We start from the raw sequence: 20,286 nt of genomic DNA on the forward strand, positions 1-20,286 counted from the left end.
TATTGTTGCCGTTGACGTAAGATCGGTTGTATGTGGATCGTCGCATCGTCACAGTATGAACATAAGTATATATTATATGTGTACATATTTTCTCTTCCTTAGATGTAGCTAATTTTCTTAATCGTATTTTCTTTCCTTCAACTTATCTTGTTACTTTGAAACTCTAAAAATTGGCGAGATCATAGCACCGAATACCACTGCATTATCTTTATTTTACTTGAAATCAAATAAATTAGTGTTTAGTATTTTTACACGATCAAATTATGCCAACGCCTAACAATAGGTAACGTGTAAACGCCTTACGTGACTCTCGTGCTCCGCAGCAGACACGAATTTGCAACATTGTCGAGGAAACGTTTCGTGGAATCTTCTTATATGAACGCGAAGCGACACGAATTCCCACTAACTGAACGAAAAATCATAGGTGGTAGGGAAAAATAAGCGGATTGTTATTGTATAAACGAATCTACCTGTCTTCCAACAGGTTCGTACGAACAGAGTTCTGCCGTAATGCTGTTCTCAACGCAGATTTTCCTCTTCTCTTCGATACTCTTTCGCGTAAAAATGGCATTCGCGTTGTTTACACTGACGGACGTAAAACAGACATTTATTGATTTGTAACATGGCACGTTTTTTAATATACGTATGTAAACATACAAACAGAATACTTTACCCTCAATGCGTAAGGCTTGTATATCTCGCATATAGGCTCTCGCAGACTTATAGTTTCGAAGCAGCACCTCAATCAACAACAGTGCAGGACTCACCTGTAAATAAAAAGTCCGTGTTATTTCGAGTTGAAAATAAAAGCGACCATACGGTCGTTGAAATGTTTCAAATACAGCGATCGATTAAAATTTAACTAGAAACTCTTTGCGTATATGTTGTGCAAAACTTTTTCAAACTTCATTAGCACTGACACGAATATTTTGACTATATTTGTAAAATTTGATACGTGAATGTAAAACTTAGTTTTCAAGAGATTTATTACAGGCACATATAGCGCAGAGATCGGCAAAGTATTTGGTCGCTCGATTATTCGCTGCATTTAGCCGGACCATCTTTAGCGCCAATTGTGTGTTTCAGACCACTGTTCGCGTTGTATGCAAATTTTTCACCAAGCGTATGTTTGCGATGAATTTCTTGTATCTCTGTGTACAATAGATTTCGTATCTTGCTATTACAATTACGTTAGCCGTGTCTCATTGCAGGACTATAGAAATTTCAAAGACTCGTATATTCGTGAAAATGTTCCAATACTTTCGTATGCCGCTGTACGTGGTTTTAAAATTTTCTTCGTCCTCATGGACGATATTATATCAAAACGTATAAAAATATAAAGGGAAAAGTATAGTACGGTATAACAGAAAAATCTACTACAAATATCGATAAGAGTTCCGTTGAATCGCACGCACTATGTTTTCCTAAACGTAAGAGAGATAGGAAAACCAGAGAGCAAATACAATTTGTAGAAGTAAATCACATTCTAAGTGCAGATAAATAATCTTCGAAGATAGTAGAACATATTTCACTCATTCGCTACGTCTAACAAAGTATTTCAACGCGGATCAACGACCAATTAAAGCGAAGTTACGTATCGCGCTAGTCTTGGAAGATTTATCTTGCTGTAAGTCGCAACGTATAGCCCAACTTGTACTTCTGCGAATATAATTTCTCGGTAAAGACGACGACCGGTGACAAAGATACTTTCCACGACCCACTGAACAAGTACAAACGTCTCCATTGTGCGTCGGAATAATAAAAATGTCATTTCCAACTAGCGGAACGCGATATAAAAGAAGTTTCCCAAAAGAAGTAGATCATTCGAACAGCCTATAGATTTATACGAAACTGGACCAATATTCCTTGACCGAGTAATAATAATTATCTACCAATTAACAGCACTGACTAAAATAACCGTATCGATTTGATACGTCCAGTGGGAAGTCGAGGATGCGTGCATCGATATTTATATACTTTTCAACAATCCGACCTATGTTTTAGCCATTTTTCAAAGACAAGCAAGCGAAGAAACTCGTTCTCAATCTTCCTCAATAAGGAACGTAGGGATCGTAGAGATCCTTCCGCCTTGAACGCGTTAAGCATGTAAATACTATTAAAATATTTATTTATAGAATACATGTATTTATAGTCACTGATACTTATCTCCTCCCCCCGTTACTATGTTTTTCACGCAATTGTAGATAAGACAGATATTACGGTGATCTCGTTTAGCTGAGAGAGCCTGTATAATCTCGTTTAGCTGAGAGAGCCTGTATAATAAAGAAATATCAAGTACAATGCATCGCTGTGAAAGTACGAAGGAAAACCGCGAAGGAAGTCGCGTTAATAGTTCTAATAATTGAAAGAGTTCTACGCGTTCGTTTATTTAATTTAAATGTTCGAAATTTTCCATTTCTACGACAATCGCGAGAATGTATCGCAAGGTGGCTCGAGTTGAGAAAGAAATTCCTCATAGGCATAGAAAAAATTGAAGTATCTGCTTGGAATTCAACCAAGTAACATAAACTCCGATCCTGTCTCTTGGTACAATAGCATAAATATGCAGTTGGAAAAGCTAAGAAACGACGCTCCGTGTAGCATAAATTTATTTTCAGATACCTACGGATAACCGGAAACGGTGCAACGAAGCGAAACTTCCGGCGAAGTGGACATCTACGCGTCGAATACAGACACACACACACACAATCGAAATAGCGTGAAAATGTTTACCGCGTAAAAGACGTAATAATTTACTTAGTTTCTCTGATTGCGATTTGATACGTTTCAATGCCATTTTTTACATACATATATTTGTTGAACAAACTAAGGAAAACACGTGTTACGTGTCGTGCGTCTTGTGCTTGGCGCGTAGCTGAAAATGTTTGGTCGGCGAGTTGTTCAAATTCCGATTAATATACGCTACGCGATCGTTTACGAACTTTAGTTTGTTTATTAGCAGCGTACTGTTGCATTCATTGTACTATATATCGGATCTTAAACTGGATCTACGCAACTCCAAAAGCATTCCACAGACCACTGATCCTATCCAGCAGTGGATTGCAACTGGAATAATGCAAACAGCGTTTTTATAATCAACTAGTGTAAACCTAGCTTTACGGGCTTTGAAAGAGGCCAAATTACTAGTGCCCATCCAGCTGGTTACATCGGTAAGAAAAATCTTGAATTTTCGTATCCAAGCAGACGTAGAGCATTATGGTTTATTTTATAGAACAAAGTTAGGAGCAAATTTTCTCTTCGCCAGGGGAACTTGAAAAACACGAAAATTACACGAATTAAATATCATTCAGGGTCTGTATAATTCTATTTAGAGAAGAATGAAAACTGTATTGCGTATATTAACGAAGAATTTTTCAAATTAACGAACCGTTTCCATTATTCTGTTTCATTGTTAAATTACCGTTTAATATTTCGCAATTAGCGCTTTTCGTCAAAGATACCGAGGCACTCTAAGTACAGTGGCGGATGGAAGGTTTGAAATTGATACCATATGAACTTTAGCACCTTTTATACATTTTATCTTTTACCATATTTGCAACAGTCGTTCGTTTTGTGATATATTTACTCGCCGCTCTTATCGAATGTAAATCTGTTACGGAAAACTATGGTGTCTTGCTGGCATGCTATATTAGCTGACACTGTACGAGCTATTGACATAGCTGTTTTCAGTTTACTCGGATTTAGCTGGGATCTAGCTAGTTACACTTTAAACGATGCAAAATGCCATCCTTCGCGTGTTCTCCAACGACAGTGGTGTATAAACTATCACAAATCCTTGAAATGTGCGGTTTTTGAATACAGAAAAGATATTATAACTGCAAGCACGTCCAAGTGTCGACTAATCACGCGGTCGTTCCAATTCGAAGGAAACATCGATTTCAATCCTCGGCGCATAAAACGGGATCAGAACGACGAGACCTGTTCGGTGCAAGGTGCCAGGAAATAAAAATATTGTAATTGTCATCGATGAATCTAAAACATCGTTCGTGAAAACTTACTACAGAAATATGAATCTATTGAAAAATCTAAATAAAGAAACAATAACTACTCGGACAGCGAATACACGTTTCGTTTGGTTTAATACTACTTTTTTAAATAAAAGTACGATAATAATAAATTACTCAATGAGGCTCGAAGCAGATATCAACGAAATTAATAGCGAACGAAAGAAGATGAAAAAGAGATCGATTTTTTCGAAATACTGATCGATGGACTTGTCGCGCTGTTTTGGGATTCATGGCCACGATGGTTATCGCAATTTAAACGGATTCTCGTTCCATTACCAATATTTCAAGGTTCTCAACGAAAATGCGGTTTTTCAATAAATATTGACGATGCATCATGTTGATCCTTTTAGTCGAGAACCTTGAAATATTGACAATTTATATCGAGGCCGCGCTTATATTCCATAAACTTTCTTTTGTCCACCACTGTATCTACGATATTATACAAATATAACGCAGATACGTATTCAACGTTTTCCAAATAACGTCAACATATCGTCTCTTTTATACCAAAATCATGAATATGTAAATTTTTAGTTTTTCATTAAAGAAATAGGTTAAATGTTTTCCTCTCGTTCCGAGCTATATATATATGACTAAAAAGACGAGTTTTTAGTTTTTGTATTATACAATAATGCTCGTCTACGTTTTAATAAATGCACTGGATAACTGCTACGGAAGGATTCTCGATAAATTTGCCAAATAAATCGGCCGAGCGCACGTCGACGTCGTAGCAGGATCGTTTTACTTGTGTCAGTTTGACGTGTTCTTTCTTTTTTTAATTATTTTACCATACTTGTTAGTATACCTTTTCTCGTTGCCGACGTAGTTGCCAGTGATACTCCGAAGTATTTACGAGCTGAATATCGCGTTTTCGACTATTTAAAATTTCAAATATGCACATCCTGTAGTGCTCGAATCATGCGATATTCCGTGTTTGCGTTACTTTCTTTTTATAGGTTGTTTTATTTATAAGATAGCAGGATGTTCTCTTTCAGCAGGAAGCGAAATCGACGAGAAAGAAAACTGCGGGACGACGGAACGATGGCTCGAGTCATAAAAATGATTCGGGAAAAGAAAATCGGCTGCCTCGAAACAGCGAAGCACTTTCGAGTGGTCACGAATGTGTGGCTACTGAATTCGATATCTGCATTTGCGACTACCGTAAATAGCTATTTTACGATACAATTCCTTTAAAATGTCGCTTTATTACCACGAAAGAATAAAATAAAACGACCAGAACTATCTTTTGTTTGTTTTCTATAAAAATGTAGCACCCAACGTTAGTTGCATATTAGGTACAATGTTTTAAATATTACTTCGCTTATAATCTTTCCAATATTACTTTGCTATTGGAAGTCGTTCATAGCGTTAAAGGTACAAAAGTGGTCCTAAGTTGAGCGTAAATATACGATGCAGTACCTACAGAAATCTTTCTTCGCTCTTTTTCCATTCGAAAAATAGCGTGGCATTCCATTTACCTTCTTCTTCTACTACTACTACTACTAATAATAGTTAATGGTTCAATAGATGATAAACGGTAGGGTACGTAATAGTAAAATTAGAGCGAAATAAATTTGTGCGCGTGAGACGATTAGATGAGAATGCGAGGCAGTAAGAGAAATAATCGTAAACCGAATTCCTTTTGGCTGAGAAGCTGAAAAATAAAGTATACCACTACGATAGAAAGAATAGGACACCTAAGCGAGAGCTTTTGCCTATTAAATATCACAAAGAGAGCTATACTTTGTATATTTCGTATGTTTCTGCTTATCGTGTGAATTCTATGTATTTATGCACCTTTGGATTTCACATAATTGTACGTAGTCACTAAGGTAAGCAGATGGTTTTAGAAAATAACAGCAAAATTATTTCTGGGCAATCATTCCATACGAATACCTGCGATAAAGAGTGTACAAAGCAAGAAAATATTTGCCAGCGGCACGATAAGATAAAATAGAATAAGTGACGTGTCAAGGAAACCTGTTGATGACAAGGAGAGGCGACTTCAACGAGGCGTGATCGACGTTTCAATTCGTTGCACAGTCATTTGACAATATTGCAATTCCAGGGTGCTACGATAATATTTATACGGCTTCTTTCTACGTACACAGAGAACGCCGCTGGAACTTCTTTAAAGGAACAATTGAAAAAATGAAACGGGAAAATACACGTCATGTTTCGACTCTAATTACGGCAGCCTTAAATTATTTGAAGAGCATACACCAGCCTTTCGGGAGGCGAACTTATCAACGCCATTTTTCATGCAGTCAACATTTTTACCAGCTGCATAATCGATATCTGATATTTCAAAAAGAAATATTAGTTTCATAAATTCATTTGCCACGGGAAGACAGTACGAATAATTTGCAAATTCTAAGGATTTCCTTCGTACATTGCATTCGATTTGCAAACTTTATCAATCGAATGTTTGTACGAATCGCCAACGTACCTTTCTTTTACCTTTCTGGTGTATAATTCATTGAACCGAGCTTCGTATTTAAATTACATATTACACCATTTGATGAAACTAAAAGAAAATCAATAACGTACAACTCAATCTGCTGCAACGCAGTGACTAACCTACAGGTCAACCGTACGGTGATTCAACAAGTACTGCCTTGACCTCGATCGATGAAATATCGAAACGAAAGGAGAATGTTTAAAAAGTGGCCACTTTTCCACCTCCTTGGGTTATTCTCCTTGATACCGTTTGTCGGAAATTTGTGTTCGCCTTGCGTTACACTTGATCTTCGTCTTCTTCGCAGACCGATCCGTCAAGGAAATAATTTTTCAGGAATTTTGCTCGCGATTCGATCGAAACTTGGAATTTCGAAGCAAATGCCAAATATCGCACGATCGTTGCTCCACGCGAACAACGACTAACGACGCATTCACCAACTTTACGCGTCACGCATACGCTGTAATGGCTCTCGATCAAGTTTTGCTCTTAATACGCGAACAAAATATTTGAAATTATTCGAGTGCCTAGAATGCAATTTTATTTTAATCAGAGAGTCATTGTTCGGTCGTATTTCGATTTGATATTTTTCCTGACCAATGAAGTCGGTCGATACTGTAATTTAATATTCCAAATTTCCAAGCTAACAGGTGCGATAGAGAAAAGTCACGTCGATTTACGTCCTCCAACTAACAATGTAACAATTCTGATTATCTCCGATCTGCTCTTCGCGCTTCGCAATTACTTCAAACTCGGGTATTTCACGTTAATTCTATTTCTGGACCGAGTGCAGTTCGTTCGTGACACTGAGTATATACATACACGGATATAACTTGGCGAGCGCGTTGTTGCCTATTGTTCTCACCTGGCGATAATCCGGTGGTCGGATTTGCTCGATTTCAAACGTCCATCGACTTATCAGCACAATTTCTGTAGAATTAGTACGTCGATATGCGTCGGTGATTAATTATTCCGTGGTAGCTGAGTCAGAATTTGGGAAAAAACGAAGATCAAATGTAACGTACGGTTAAATCTGACAGCCCAACTTTTTCATCTTTGCTCTCCTTTCTTTTCGACTCTCCTATCGCATTTAGGACAAGTTCTAGTAGTATTTTGTTGCTCGAGAGATGCTCTTAAATGTCTTGCAAGAATTTTTCCTTCGCAAGGAGATCCAAAAATGGAAAATTTTTTTGCATATTCCTTTGGCAGCACGATTTTTGATTAGCTGGGAAAATTTCCGATCGAAGATTCCAAATCAATATTATTTACTGAAATATAACATCGACTTTATAAATAATATCGTGCAGATGCAGGTATATTTAAACCGAATACGTGGCACGTAAATCCGATGAGGTAGAATTAATTGAAATAAAACAATTTTTTAAATCAAACGAAGAATACCTAACCGAATATTGTATCGTGAAAAACAATTTCTAAATTCGTGATAACGATATCGCGAGAGCCTGTTTGCTATGCGAAAGTGAGAATAAAAATGAGAAAAGAAAACGGAGGTCTGAGAGCGAGCTAATGACGCGAGCGAGTGACGCGAGCTCGTAAAACCTGCAGGTGCGCGGGCAAGAATAGCGCAAAGTGGCTGATGGGAAAAATTGAAAAAGAAAAGTGTTCGTTATAAATTGCATCAGGCCATAGAACTGTCAAGTCAATGACGTAGTGAAAGATTGGAGAGGAAACGAAAGATTAAACGTTTACGCAAATTACGTGTTTGTAATTCGTTAACCAGCGTCGAGATGGATCAGCAGATTGCACGAACCGTCAAACTAATTTCATCATCGCGCAAATCAATGTCATTGAGTCGAAGTTATCGCATTTGGACGATGCATAACACAATAAATCGAAAAGTGTAATTAACCGATCAACAAGTATAAGGAAAAGTATTAAAAAGAAAATGTTAGAAGAAAAAGACAAATGAAATGAAACGAACGTAAGAATTAATATTACGTAATTAACGTATTTATCAAGTAACTTCAATTCAGAAAATACCACTAAAAATAAAACAAAGAGGTAAAAATAACGGTAACGATTGATGCGACATTTGACATGGTCTAATAAGACTATAACGAGTGTTTAAGCGTTTATTACGTAATCTCGATTACGAATATTGCAGTGAAAATAAAACAAAGATAAAAATAACTCACTGAGAAAAAAGAACCAAGATAAAGTTATGCCGATCCCGATTAAAAAGCTTCTACACGTTCGTAGAATGTGCCACGTTTTGTAAGTTAAAAAACCGATAGCAAGGGAAACATGTGTGTAACGAGTTCTAAATTTGCGAATTCGCTTCACTCGAGCGATGCAATGAAACGGATGATGCGAGAGAACTGCGAGTATGAAATTTAATCCTTGAAATATGACGCCAATTGGTAGAAGATAAGCATTCCCAGCGCGTGAAAAAAGAGAGAAAGAAGCAAGGAAATCCTAAACGCTTTAACACGCCGCCAACTTTTACGAGCGAACAAAATCATGAAAGGAAATCACGAAAAAGTTTCTGTAAAGCGAGTACCAAAGAAATTGAAGCAAAATATACGATTCGGACACCGAAGCACCTACGAGAGGAAAGTAAAGCAGAGGAACTAAACATGTTGGCAGGGCTTCGATTAGAAAACGAATGGAAGACCAGTAGACGTTGGATGAATCAAGAGCGAAGGACGTGTAGGATATACATAAAGAGAATCTGCATGACGGGTGATGACGATATGCCAAGCAACAAGAGAAAACAGCTCGGTGCAGGAGCGTTCGGTGCTGAAGCTGATGAGCGCTAACAGCGACAAAAATATAAAATGTTAGAAAATGATAAAAATGGAACTGAAACGCGAGAAGAACAAGTGAAAGGACAGCAGCGACGATGTCATCTTGCTAACGATTCGCTCGAGCTTTTTCTCCATATAAAATAAGAGTAATTACGTTGATTACTTCGAAGATTTAATTCCAGGTCGAGCCAGAGATTAATACAAATACAAATATACATAGACGTAATCGGTACAAGTTTCGAGTAGCTTTTTATGTGTACGACTTATACGTATAGCTGTGTGCGTGGGAATGAACGGAGATCAAAAGGAGTAGGAATCTGAAAGAATCTCTTTGAAGAGATAAACGATCCAAAAATAAAACGAGTGGCTATCGTCAAATAAAAATGACAATCTGAGATTTATTTAGCCAAAAGCGGTACTAATTTTGGTCGTTGCGATAGCGACTTAAACATCTGCCGGATAGATGATACTAATCTGTCGTAGCATCGCATTGGTCGTATATGACGTCACCTCCTTACATAGATAAGACATGCTGTGCACCAGCGTAGTGGTATACGGATCCACCCGACCTACGGCAATTCTGGTTGACATTTTACAAAAATAATTCCAAAGGAAAACTGGGATTATTTTCCTGCCACGCAGTCGTTTGCTACAAAGTCGTACCAGCAGGAAACGTTTTCACTATACTTTAATCTTGCCGGGTCTTGGCTCTGTAGTCTCTGTATTATGTTAAGAAGTCGGGATACGCGGCAACCCGACTGAGTCGGGTCCGACAACGTCGACGTGTATGTACATTCGGATAGCCCGACTCGGACCTCCGATTGACGAGATACCCAGGTTACTCGTGAGACAACAAAATAGACAAAGATTACAGGGATATCTCGTGAGATTCACGAGATAGTTGGGAACCTCCGAGAGAACCGAACTCGTCACAAGTTCCGCAGAATGCATATAATACACAAAAGTATAAAAGCTTATTAGGTAAGTTTCATTTCTTTAACGATTATGCCCGTAGAGATATAAATTTGCATAAAAAGTCCGCAGTTTATTCAAAACTGTTGGACGATGGAAAGTTTATAACGACAGGAAAAGTTTTTTTTTTTTTTTTTTAAGCGCAAGTGCCATTTATTCTCTTGCATCTGTCGGTCGTTTCCTCTTTATTCATATTCCAACTGTCATCGTTTTCAGAAGAATCGTGATAACCAAACAAGATTGCGAGTTTCGATGCAGATACGTAAGAGATACATAAAAGAATATTTTAAACATAACGTCATGCGTTCATTTTATTACGTAATCGGCATAACGTTAGGAATCCTAATAATTTTGAATTTCGAGGCAACGTCTCTATATAAAAATTCAATCGCGTCAAATGCTATTAGAAACTTGAACATTTTGGTAAAAACTGGCAGTGATGACTCGACTGCGAATTGTTACGAAGTAAAAAAAAGAAGAATCTACGTTTAGTAAATATTATAATCAACTAAGTATTCTGCTGTGAAATGTTTTATGTAATTTTACAGATCATGCGCGTGTTTGCAACTTTAAATTCTCTATAAATGCATAAAATACCGATGACTTATACGTATAGGCACGTAGTACTTAATTTACGAGCGCAGACAGGCCGAAATTACATTTCAATAAGAAGATCGTGATAATAGATCCTTAAAGTGTTGCGTTAGTTGCGATCAACCATATCCTGTTTCACGAATATATGTATTATTCATTACTATCATAAAATATTGGTAATTATGCAGAACAGGGGACGCCTCACCGATCCCGATGACTTTGAAACATGCCGTCAAGGTTAACATTCTGAACATTCTTATCCTACACATATAACTGCCGCTCAGCTATACTTTTCAAGGTATATAACAATTTACGTTCGATATTATATAACAATACGCTTTATACATTTTTCTACTGTGAACACTTTTTCAATAACAGCGACTGCATTTATTACATTTTTCGTCGATCGAAGACGAGAATAAAATGCAACGTTTCATACATTAATCGATTTATCGACGATTATTTTCTACTATCGTCAAAGGAAATTGCTCCAGGTCGACCTATAACACACACTGATTTCTCTTTAAATTATTTGTACAGTGTTAAAAACGATTATCACACTGATAAACTAATGTTCAATCTAGTCTCTATAAAAATACGGCCGCCTACTCCGGGATGAAATGCAATCGACAATTAATTAACTTAATTAAGCCGAGCCATAACTGGCCTGATTTGTCAATATGCAACGTCGTGCTTATGTAATGCGAACGTGTGCAACACGGATTACAAAATTGTAACGACTCGGGTCTTCCTTCGTGATCGTAATTAAAAAAAAAAAGATAAAAATAGCGAAAGATTAAATATTAAATGGTTTGAAAAAATTTTTTAATATTTTATGAATGCAGCGATATGCGTTCAACTGCTCGTGAAATGTCGTGTCTTACATTTTGCGTGGTTCGTGTAATTTTCTGATGAAAATAAATTATCACTAGCCGATGAAGTATTTTTACTACGTAAAGGATCGATATAAACTTGCAACATTCTTCTGCGAACGACGAAGGAAACAAAGTATTTATAATGTATACGTATATCTACTACAATAGCGTTCAAGTGGTAGTAGACATTGCAGATGCGTTTAATACGTTCTGCGTAGATGCATCGCTTTACTTGCAAAAACATTTTTTTTTATCGTAAGAAAACAAATCTTTTGGAACGAATCATTACGCTAGAAAATTGACACTTACGAAGATATGGTAAGATCAATGCTCGAAGGAGTACGAAAGGAAGAACGTTCGAGTTCATTTCGCTATATGTACATTTAGACACACACCTTACATGGAAGCACCATATAAAATCAATAATAAACAGAATAAGTGCAAAAAGGAAGCAGATGTACTGGTTAATCAATAGAAAATCTAAATTAAGCATAATGAATAAACTAAATATATACAAAACAATAATCAAACCAATCTGGACATACAGAGTCCCTCTATGGGGGGCGGCAGCAATGAATCACATAAGCAAAATAGAAATAGAGCAAGCAAAAATTTTAAGGACAATAGTTAACGCTCCATGGTACGTCAGAAATGAAGACATACGAAAAGATCTAAAAATTCCAACAGTCAAAGAGGAAATCGCTAGATACGCAAAAAAGTACAAAGAAAGACTTGCAGCACACCCAAACCAGCTGGTTGCTGAAACAAATAAAACCAAAATAGAAAGAAGACTGAAGAAGAAGCATCCCGCAGACCTCGCAATAGAAATACAATAGACAACCTGGAAGATGGAACCCCGCTGAGGGTAACCATCCACATGCTATATTTTTATTCTTTAAGCTATAATATTTTCCCAAATGTCCTTCTGGACAAATTGCAAAAATTTAAACAAATAGTCAATAAAAAAAAAATCTCATACGTATATCTCGGATGTCGTTAAATGACAATCTGCAAGATACGCTGAAGTGTTCGAAAGAAAAGTCAAAAAGAACTTTATCGAATTTCCTTCCCGCGAAAGTTTGCATTCGGCGGAATACACATACACACATATTTATAAATAAACGGTCCGATAAGTTGATCAGTTGATTTATTCTAGATAAATTTGCACCTATATATAGTAGGTTCTTAATCTACTTCGTCAACACGACTTTCCTATCGCTTCATCTTTTCCAATGGCAATTGAGCAGAAGGACTCTCTTATCGTTCCAGACACTTTCCTTTACCGTCTGCTGGGACTTGCCGAATGAACCAACAGATAGCGATAACGATAATTTTGTGATTGAGATACCTAGCATACAACACACAAACACGTATACACGTGTCAGTATGTAGACACAAGCCAACAGCAGTCCCTTCCGCTTCCTGTTGCGATACGACTATGACACGAGGATACTGTGTGTTTTTCGTGCTATTAGGCAATTAGCCCACTTAAGGGTCACCCCTTGCGCGCTAAAATGATCTGTAATTTGAAATCTTATTCCTACGTATAATGTATTAGGTATACAAACGAACAACCCAAGTTCCTCGCGGAAATTTAAGGTTTATTTAAAAAAAAAAAAAAAAAAAAAGACGAGGGAGATATTTTGTTCATAGCTATTATCTTCTATGAAATAAGCCAATTCTATTAAGCCATCAATCAGGCAGTCGATGAATTCCACTTCGAAGGAATGCCGTGTCATTTGCCACGATCGAGTTGTCCAGCCATTTCTTCTGCGCTTCGTCGGTCGAACGAAGGTGCGTATCCGACAAACCGTGTTGCATCGACAGAAACAGGTCGTAATAGTCCGAGGAAGAAACGTCAGGTGAACATGCCGTATGTTACGTAGTTTCTCATCCAAGACCCAGTGCGATGTCTTTTTATCAGAAGCAACGTGTGATCTGACGATATCGTGCAGCAATTTCGCAGAACACCCACCACCTTCCTTCTTTCAGAATCGTTCTCATCTCGCGTAGGCGATTTAAAATGGTCTTGTTGTGTTACTGCTAACTGCTTCGCAAGTTGTTTTTGCGTCCGTGCTGAATTGTCGGCCAGTAGTTGTCCCAAATCATCGTTATTGCGCTTTCGTAGGTGTCCAGAGCGTTGCTCTTGTCACACACTCAAGAAGACCATCCGCTCGGTAACCAGATAGACCGAACACTCTGCATCCCACATCTGTTGAAACAATAACTAAAAAGACCCCTCCAAAGGGACTAGACCCTCGGTAGAAGGACCTTCCTAAACCAGCGCTAAAACAGTCCGTTGTAGCATCTCGAAGCAGTCTGTTCTAACATTCCGAACCACGCTGTTGTAACCGTCACTCTGTTGGATTTCTGCAATAAATTTCATTTTGGCATACGAAGTTCTATTTTCTTCACCCTATTCGCGAAAGAATCATCTCGTCCGAACCGCGACGCGAAGAGATCACCGGCGATCCGTTAATTTCGCCATCTTTTGTGTCTCCGACGTGACACTCTCACACATCGTACGATAAAATATCCTGACCGAGAGAGCGATCGATCCGCGTACGTTTTTCTTGTTGAAATTGGTGAAAAACACGGTGACGAATACGGCTTTATCTATTGCCATTACCGATACTTGTAGATTGGTCTTTTGGGTTTATGTTGGAACTCCACCAAACAGAATGTTTCCAATAGCAACACGTCGACGATACATGGCAAGAAAAGAACGGGAAAAATTAATATCCAGGTTTATTTTAAGTCGACTGTCGTTTGCCATGACATCTTCCCACCTCTCTAAACTGCCATTTTAATTCCATTTTCAATTCTTTTTTTCTTTCCGTAAGCATTTGGACTCTACTCTGCTTTTGTATACACCCATATCGTTCAAGCTTTTATCGGTTATCAAATATTGCAATAATTGAAATAGAGAGCTCGCTATAAAATCCCAATTATGACCGTTATTTTTTAAAAGATTGCCTTTGACGTGACCCGTGGCGATCCAACTAAATTCCTTTGCGATTTATTAACAATGAGTTCGGTTTTCCATTAAAACTGTATCTAACCCGACAGCTCTATTATCCCCATCTCCTCGGTCCGATTATTTTATCAGTTTTCACGAGGAAATTAATCGTCAAGATGCCAAGGAATATTTTCCATCGATATCAACGGTTTCATTTCAATTAAGAAATGTAGTTAAAGAAACGTATACATATTTCAGAACATAAAACATTATTAGCATAGGTACTATCTTATGCCCAATGTGTGTTCTGTAAGGTTAATATTTACATATATGCATAATAAAATTTCATATATATTTTTTATTTGCAAGTGCAATCGCCTATCAATTATACGTTTATGGGACCCATGAACTTCCAATTGTTGGACGATACAGGTCGCATCCGCAGACTAAACAGAGTCTACTCCTAAAATCTAAGGGTACACGATAGATTCAGTTCAAACAGAACATTCGGTCACGCGAAAGCCAACTGTTAATTAACTTGAGATCACTCACCGCGCTATCGTAATACGCCAGCCTAATTTGCTTATAATTAGATCACAATGTTTATACATTTTTCGCAATTTCTAAATTTCAAAAATCTACAGGATGCGCATAATATGCAAATATATATATATAAAATATTTGAAGCAAAGCATTCATCACGATGTTTGGTGGATTGAACAAATTTCTATTTAGATTCCACTTGCTTAATTACATTCGTGAGAATATAAAATTGCTTAAACATTCGCTTAAACGAAAATTGATCGTAATACGCTGAATGAGTGAAAAGAAAAAAGATCGTATGGCGAACACATTCTACGTATTTGTTTCTCCAATTTCTCTGCATTATTCACTGACGCAGGACATGCTAAGAGCGTAATAAAACTTAATAACAAAAAGGTCTACGCTCTGGTCTGGAAGATTCGAATTGAATGACGAGCGACTGGCTCTCGCCTTCTCTTATCCACTGTCGGGAATGCGCGGTTTAAATACTGTTTAACAAGGAGGATGAAACTTGATAAAACTTCACCATACAATTAATCGTCTCGTAACGAGGTCTGAAACAACGTTTAAAATTAGATTGTGGTCGGCGTTTTCCTTGAAATAAAAATGGAAACACCGCGATGCAGACTTTTGTAAAAACTTCTGATTACGTTCTAAACATGTTGCTTTCATTTGACTATGTTAGTTTCAATCGGGCTGCGTTTTCTCTGCCATTTTCCACCCAATCTCATTTTTGATCGTTGAAAGATATCTCAAGCTTGAAGAAAATATTATTATTGATATACGCATGATTTCTCGTTTCTTGCAATTTCGCGTTAAATATTTTCTTAAACCAAACCAAACGGAACAAATTTTTGTCGACTGGTAAAATTAGAGCAAGACAGAAGTAGAAAAATTCAAAGAGGAAAGAGAAAGATCCTATCGCTCACAGATTGTGTTTTATTTTATTAAACGCTGAGAAGAATTTTATTACAAGAACACGTTGCATCTATTTCAACAGACAGTGACCGATCGTTGTATCAATTTCCTCTCTCCTTGGAAAATTCAACGCTCGAGTCGAGCGAAAAAGAACAATCGCTGACTTTGAGAAAATAATTCCGAGTAGCGAGGGACTTATACTTCACGGCTAGGTCATTCGGGCCAGAAATGATTGTAACTTCCAAGAAGAAAATGACATCACGCCGGCGGAATCGTCGAATTCCATCGTAGTGCTGATCCGCGAACGACCATGCATGACGCGACACCATAAAAGATACGAGATGTACCGCCTGGTTTCTTGTTTTAACGATACATCTCTCTCGTTAGGAACCTCGATCACGCGTTGGACCGTATAAATTATTTTCTCTAACAAAAACCAGATGGTAGCGTTTCGATCGATTCTCGCGAGACTGGCCAAACATTGTCAGCCATAGATATATATTGCGACCAGCGGTAGAAAGTTTAAAATTGGCGCTCTGCGACTGACAATAACTTTTGTAAACGTTTTCTGAGATACAGCGAAGTCTCAGCGATCGGAGTGATTCGACTGAAATTCCGTATTATCCGAGGTGCTACGAACTTTATCGCAACTTCGCGAAAATGTATCGTGAAAGCGGTTAAACGAACGTTCGATCGATTAAACGATCGATCAAACTTAAAAACTTGTATCAAAATGTTCTTCGCGATTGATCTTATTAACACGTAGTAAGAGTTTTGGGACGAGAGTCAAAAGCTAATTGAATTGTAAAGACTTACGTGTCACTAAATCTCTTTCACGAATCTCGATAGTCACGTTGGGCCATCCAAACCCCGTTAAACTGTCACGTAGCGACTGTTCGAAAAATAGCGGCGATATCGAATCGATTTGAACATCGTAAACGTTTCCATAAAAGAATGTAAACAGACGAAGTGACATTATATTGGGAAAAAATCTTTCCAAAATACATAAACAGAAAGCAAAGAGGAAAAGGAAACACCGAGTCTACTTGAACCACCTTTAACATTTAATTGAGCTGTCTAATCTATTTTTTATAATATCCTTCCACTATGGAAATAATATTGCGTCATCGAGCAGAGTTTACTTTTGTTAGAAACAAAATGTTGGACGCGCACAAACGTTAAGCAACTTGTACAACTTGCTTATAACCGATGAAGCGTTCGCTGTGGTATTTCTACGATCGTTAATGTGACAGCTAGTCGTATATTTTAATATTTTAGTACAGCGTAATATATTTGAACAAGTCACGTAACACAACGAGGTTGTTGGCGATTTAAAGATGCTATGACACATCGTAGCCATGCGTATGGCCTGATTGATAATAACGAAACAAGGACTTCGGAAACACGAATGCCACATCCGCTGATAATGCTAAACGAGTACTGAACCGCGCTGAACACACCAGATAACTTTATTGTTAGATTTAACTCTTCTAAAATCCGTGGCTAATGGATTTTACAACGATCGGAAAATACGATTTTTCCTACTGTCGCAAATGTTTTTATCGGAATGTTGTAAATAGGCTGCGGGAGTTTATGGAAAATTGTAGAGTGCAAAAATAAACGAAACGCGCGTAATGTGCAAAAGTATATAAAATATGCAACGGTATAGCACATTATGTCGTTTGCTAGATAAAACCAATTTCTGCTTTTTAAAATTTTTGTTATATCAACGCTGCATTTCTTTCTAGTTCTTAGGTATTACGGAACTACCTTTGGTACAGATACGTCTATTACGCTTCGAACAAGAAAATTTCCGACAAAAATATTCCATTTACAAGATGTCGACGTATTATCCTACTTAACTCGTTAAAAGCCAACCAATGGTTCGTCATAATGTTACAAGTACGTCCATTTTCTTATACTTTGTACAACCGCCACAGTTCCGATAGAAGAAATAACCGCGATAATATCGAGCGAATCTTTAGAATCCTCTTTTACAGGGACGCTCGCTGCTAGAAAATTGAATTCGATGATAAACGTCGATTGGAAAAAATCGCAAACGAAATGTTGCATTTACGGCTAATTACTTATCGGGCTTTCTATCCCGATATTAAAAAATCAACGCATTGCTCGATAAAATATTTCTGCGCTTTTGAAATATTGCACAGCGACAACTTCCTTCCGAAGATAACGAGGCTAATCGACGTAAAATCGCCGTGTATCGATAACACGAAACATCCGTAATAATTTCGATTCGTAATATAGCATTGTACCTACACGATTTGCTACGGGAATTGAGATCGACGATAAAGTAAAACGCGAGTATCCTTTTATCGATTAAACGATGATTAACGATAGCGAAGAATGCATAGAACAGTGACATTTTATACACCGAAAGTAAGTTACATTGTCAGCAACATTCCATTTATCTATCATCTATCGTCTTTACTTTCGCATTGAATATACTGTACGTGGTATTAAATTAGAAATATATTCGTCATACTGTCCGCATAACGTTGCTCCTTTTTGCGCGGCTTATTTCATACACGCGACATATTCAATGTATTATTTAACAAGTCAATAGGATTTTATTATGCATTGTTGTTAAATTAGACGAACATTGTTTTGGATGCAACTTCGGCGAATGAGCTGAAAAAAAAATTATTGTAAAAAGCAAGAACCTCTTAATACGTACAAGCTACATATAGCGAGAATATAACAGACATAAGAATAAAAATAAAACAAAATAATCATATCGATTTATACAAATACATCGCAGAATTGTTTTTCTTAAATTGTGATCCATTGAAGTTTATACAAATGCAGGAAGTTGAAATTCCTATCGTTCAAAAAATTCAGACCTGCTCGCGTTTTTATATTTACCATGTAATTAATTAAGTTATTTGGTATTAAACAATTATCGTATTATAATATTACTCTTATGTTATACCGTAAGGGGTAAGAAAAATATAACAAATTCGATATACTTTCGTTCTCGTGTAAATCAGATTGTGGCGAAAGACAATGAAATATGCTGGCAAGAAGCGAAATAAAAAAAAATCGTTAATGCAGTAGTCACTTGGTATATGTTTGAAGGAGATATTGTGTAACTCAAATAACTTTTGGCAACCAGAGTTGCGAGAGATTTCGGAGGTCAACGGAATTTTTGTTGAACAGAGCGTCACACATTTTTATATCACTTTAAACGATATAAAACAAACTTAAGCCATAGGTTTAAAACGATCGATTGCATTAATATATCTATAAAAAAGTATAATCTTTTAAACATTTAAAAAGATATTAAAATACAACGCACGACATATAGATTCGAAAAGAGAAAAATTCAAATACTTTCTTCGTCAACTATTCTGGTTACGAACGTGGAGTAAACAGAATTCCAATATAAATGTTATATTCTATTAATAGTTTAATATATTATACATGTATTTCCTTCTTGCAGCGGCAAACGTTGTTTCAATTAACAATCACGTACACGTCTATTCGTAGCGACGAAACAAAACAAAATACTCGAACGTATAATGTCACGAAAATAATACATATTGTATTTCGATCGTAAACTAAACACCGAGACCATAAAAATCCTTGGTGATTTGAGTAGTTGTAAAACTGCGAGATTACGTTTACGAGTTGCGATTAGCAGCAATTGACGAAGTTACGCGTGACTATCTCTGTACAAACAAATTGTAAATTATCTCCAGGAAAATAACAAAAACTATATAAAAACGATGTCAATGGCCAATTTAGCTGGAAAGGATTTGGTAGCTGTAACGTAGTGAGAAACAATGACACGCCACGTGCACAAACGTCACTTCTCCTCGACACAGATTTTCCGCTTCTAATGCAATTTGATTTACGATTCATCGATACGGCGCGACACACAAGATTGCGCTTTATGACTTCGTCGAATGACCGACCGATGATTTCCAGTGTTTCATTTTCCGAAAACATTCGTCACACGGATAGACGTATATACAGGGTGTCTCGTGTTAATTCGCCCAGTTATCTCCTGAACTATTCGTCGTTCGAGAAAGTAATTATTATTCGATTCGTTATTGAAAAAGAAAAATTTTTAATGAAAGTTACGTTGTTCGAAGGTACCAGTCTTTCGATGGTCACAAATTTTAGGTAACCTACGCTTAAAATTTGCCTA

General features: G+C 37.1%; 1 protein-coding gene across 5 annotated transcripts in view; it reads right to left on the reverse strand.

Annotated features, from left to right (window-relative positions):
• Positions 1–20,286, reverse strand: part of Brat (tripartite motif-containing protein brain tumor) — a 167,008-nt gene that overhangs the window by 47,444 nt on the left and 99,278 nt on the right. For 3 of the 5 annotated variants that reach the window (XM_072002486.1, XM_072002487.1, XM_072002488.1), the window contains exon 2: positions 674–767. The exons of the other annotated variants lie outside the window; for them this stretch is intronic. The gene's annotated coding sequence lies outside the window, so the exon portion shown is untranslated. The remainder of the gene's footprint in view (positions 1–673; positions 768–20,286) is intronic. 5 annotated transcript variants of the gene reach the window in all.

Source organism: Bombus fervidus, chromosome 4, assembly GCF_041682495.2.
Source record: "Bombus fervidus isolate BK054 chromosome 4, iyBomFerv1, whole genome shotgun sequence".
NCBI classification, from domain to species: Eukaryota; Metazoa; Arthropoda; class Insecta; order Hymenoptera; family Apidae; genus Bombus; species Bombus fervidus.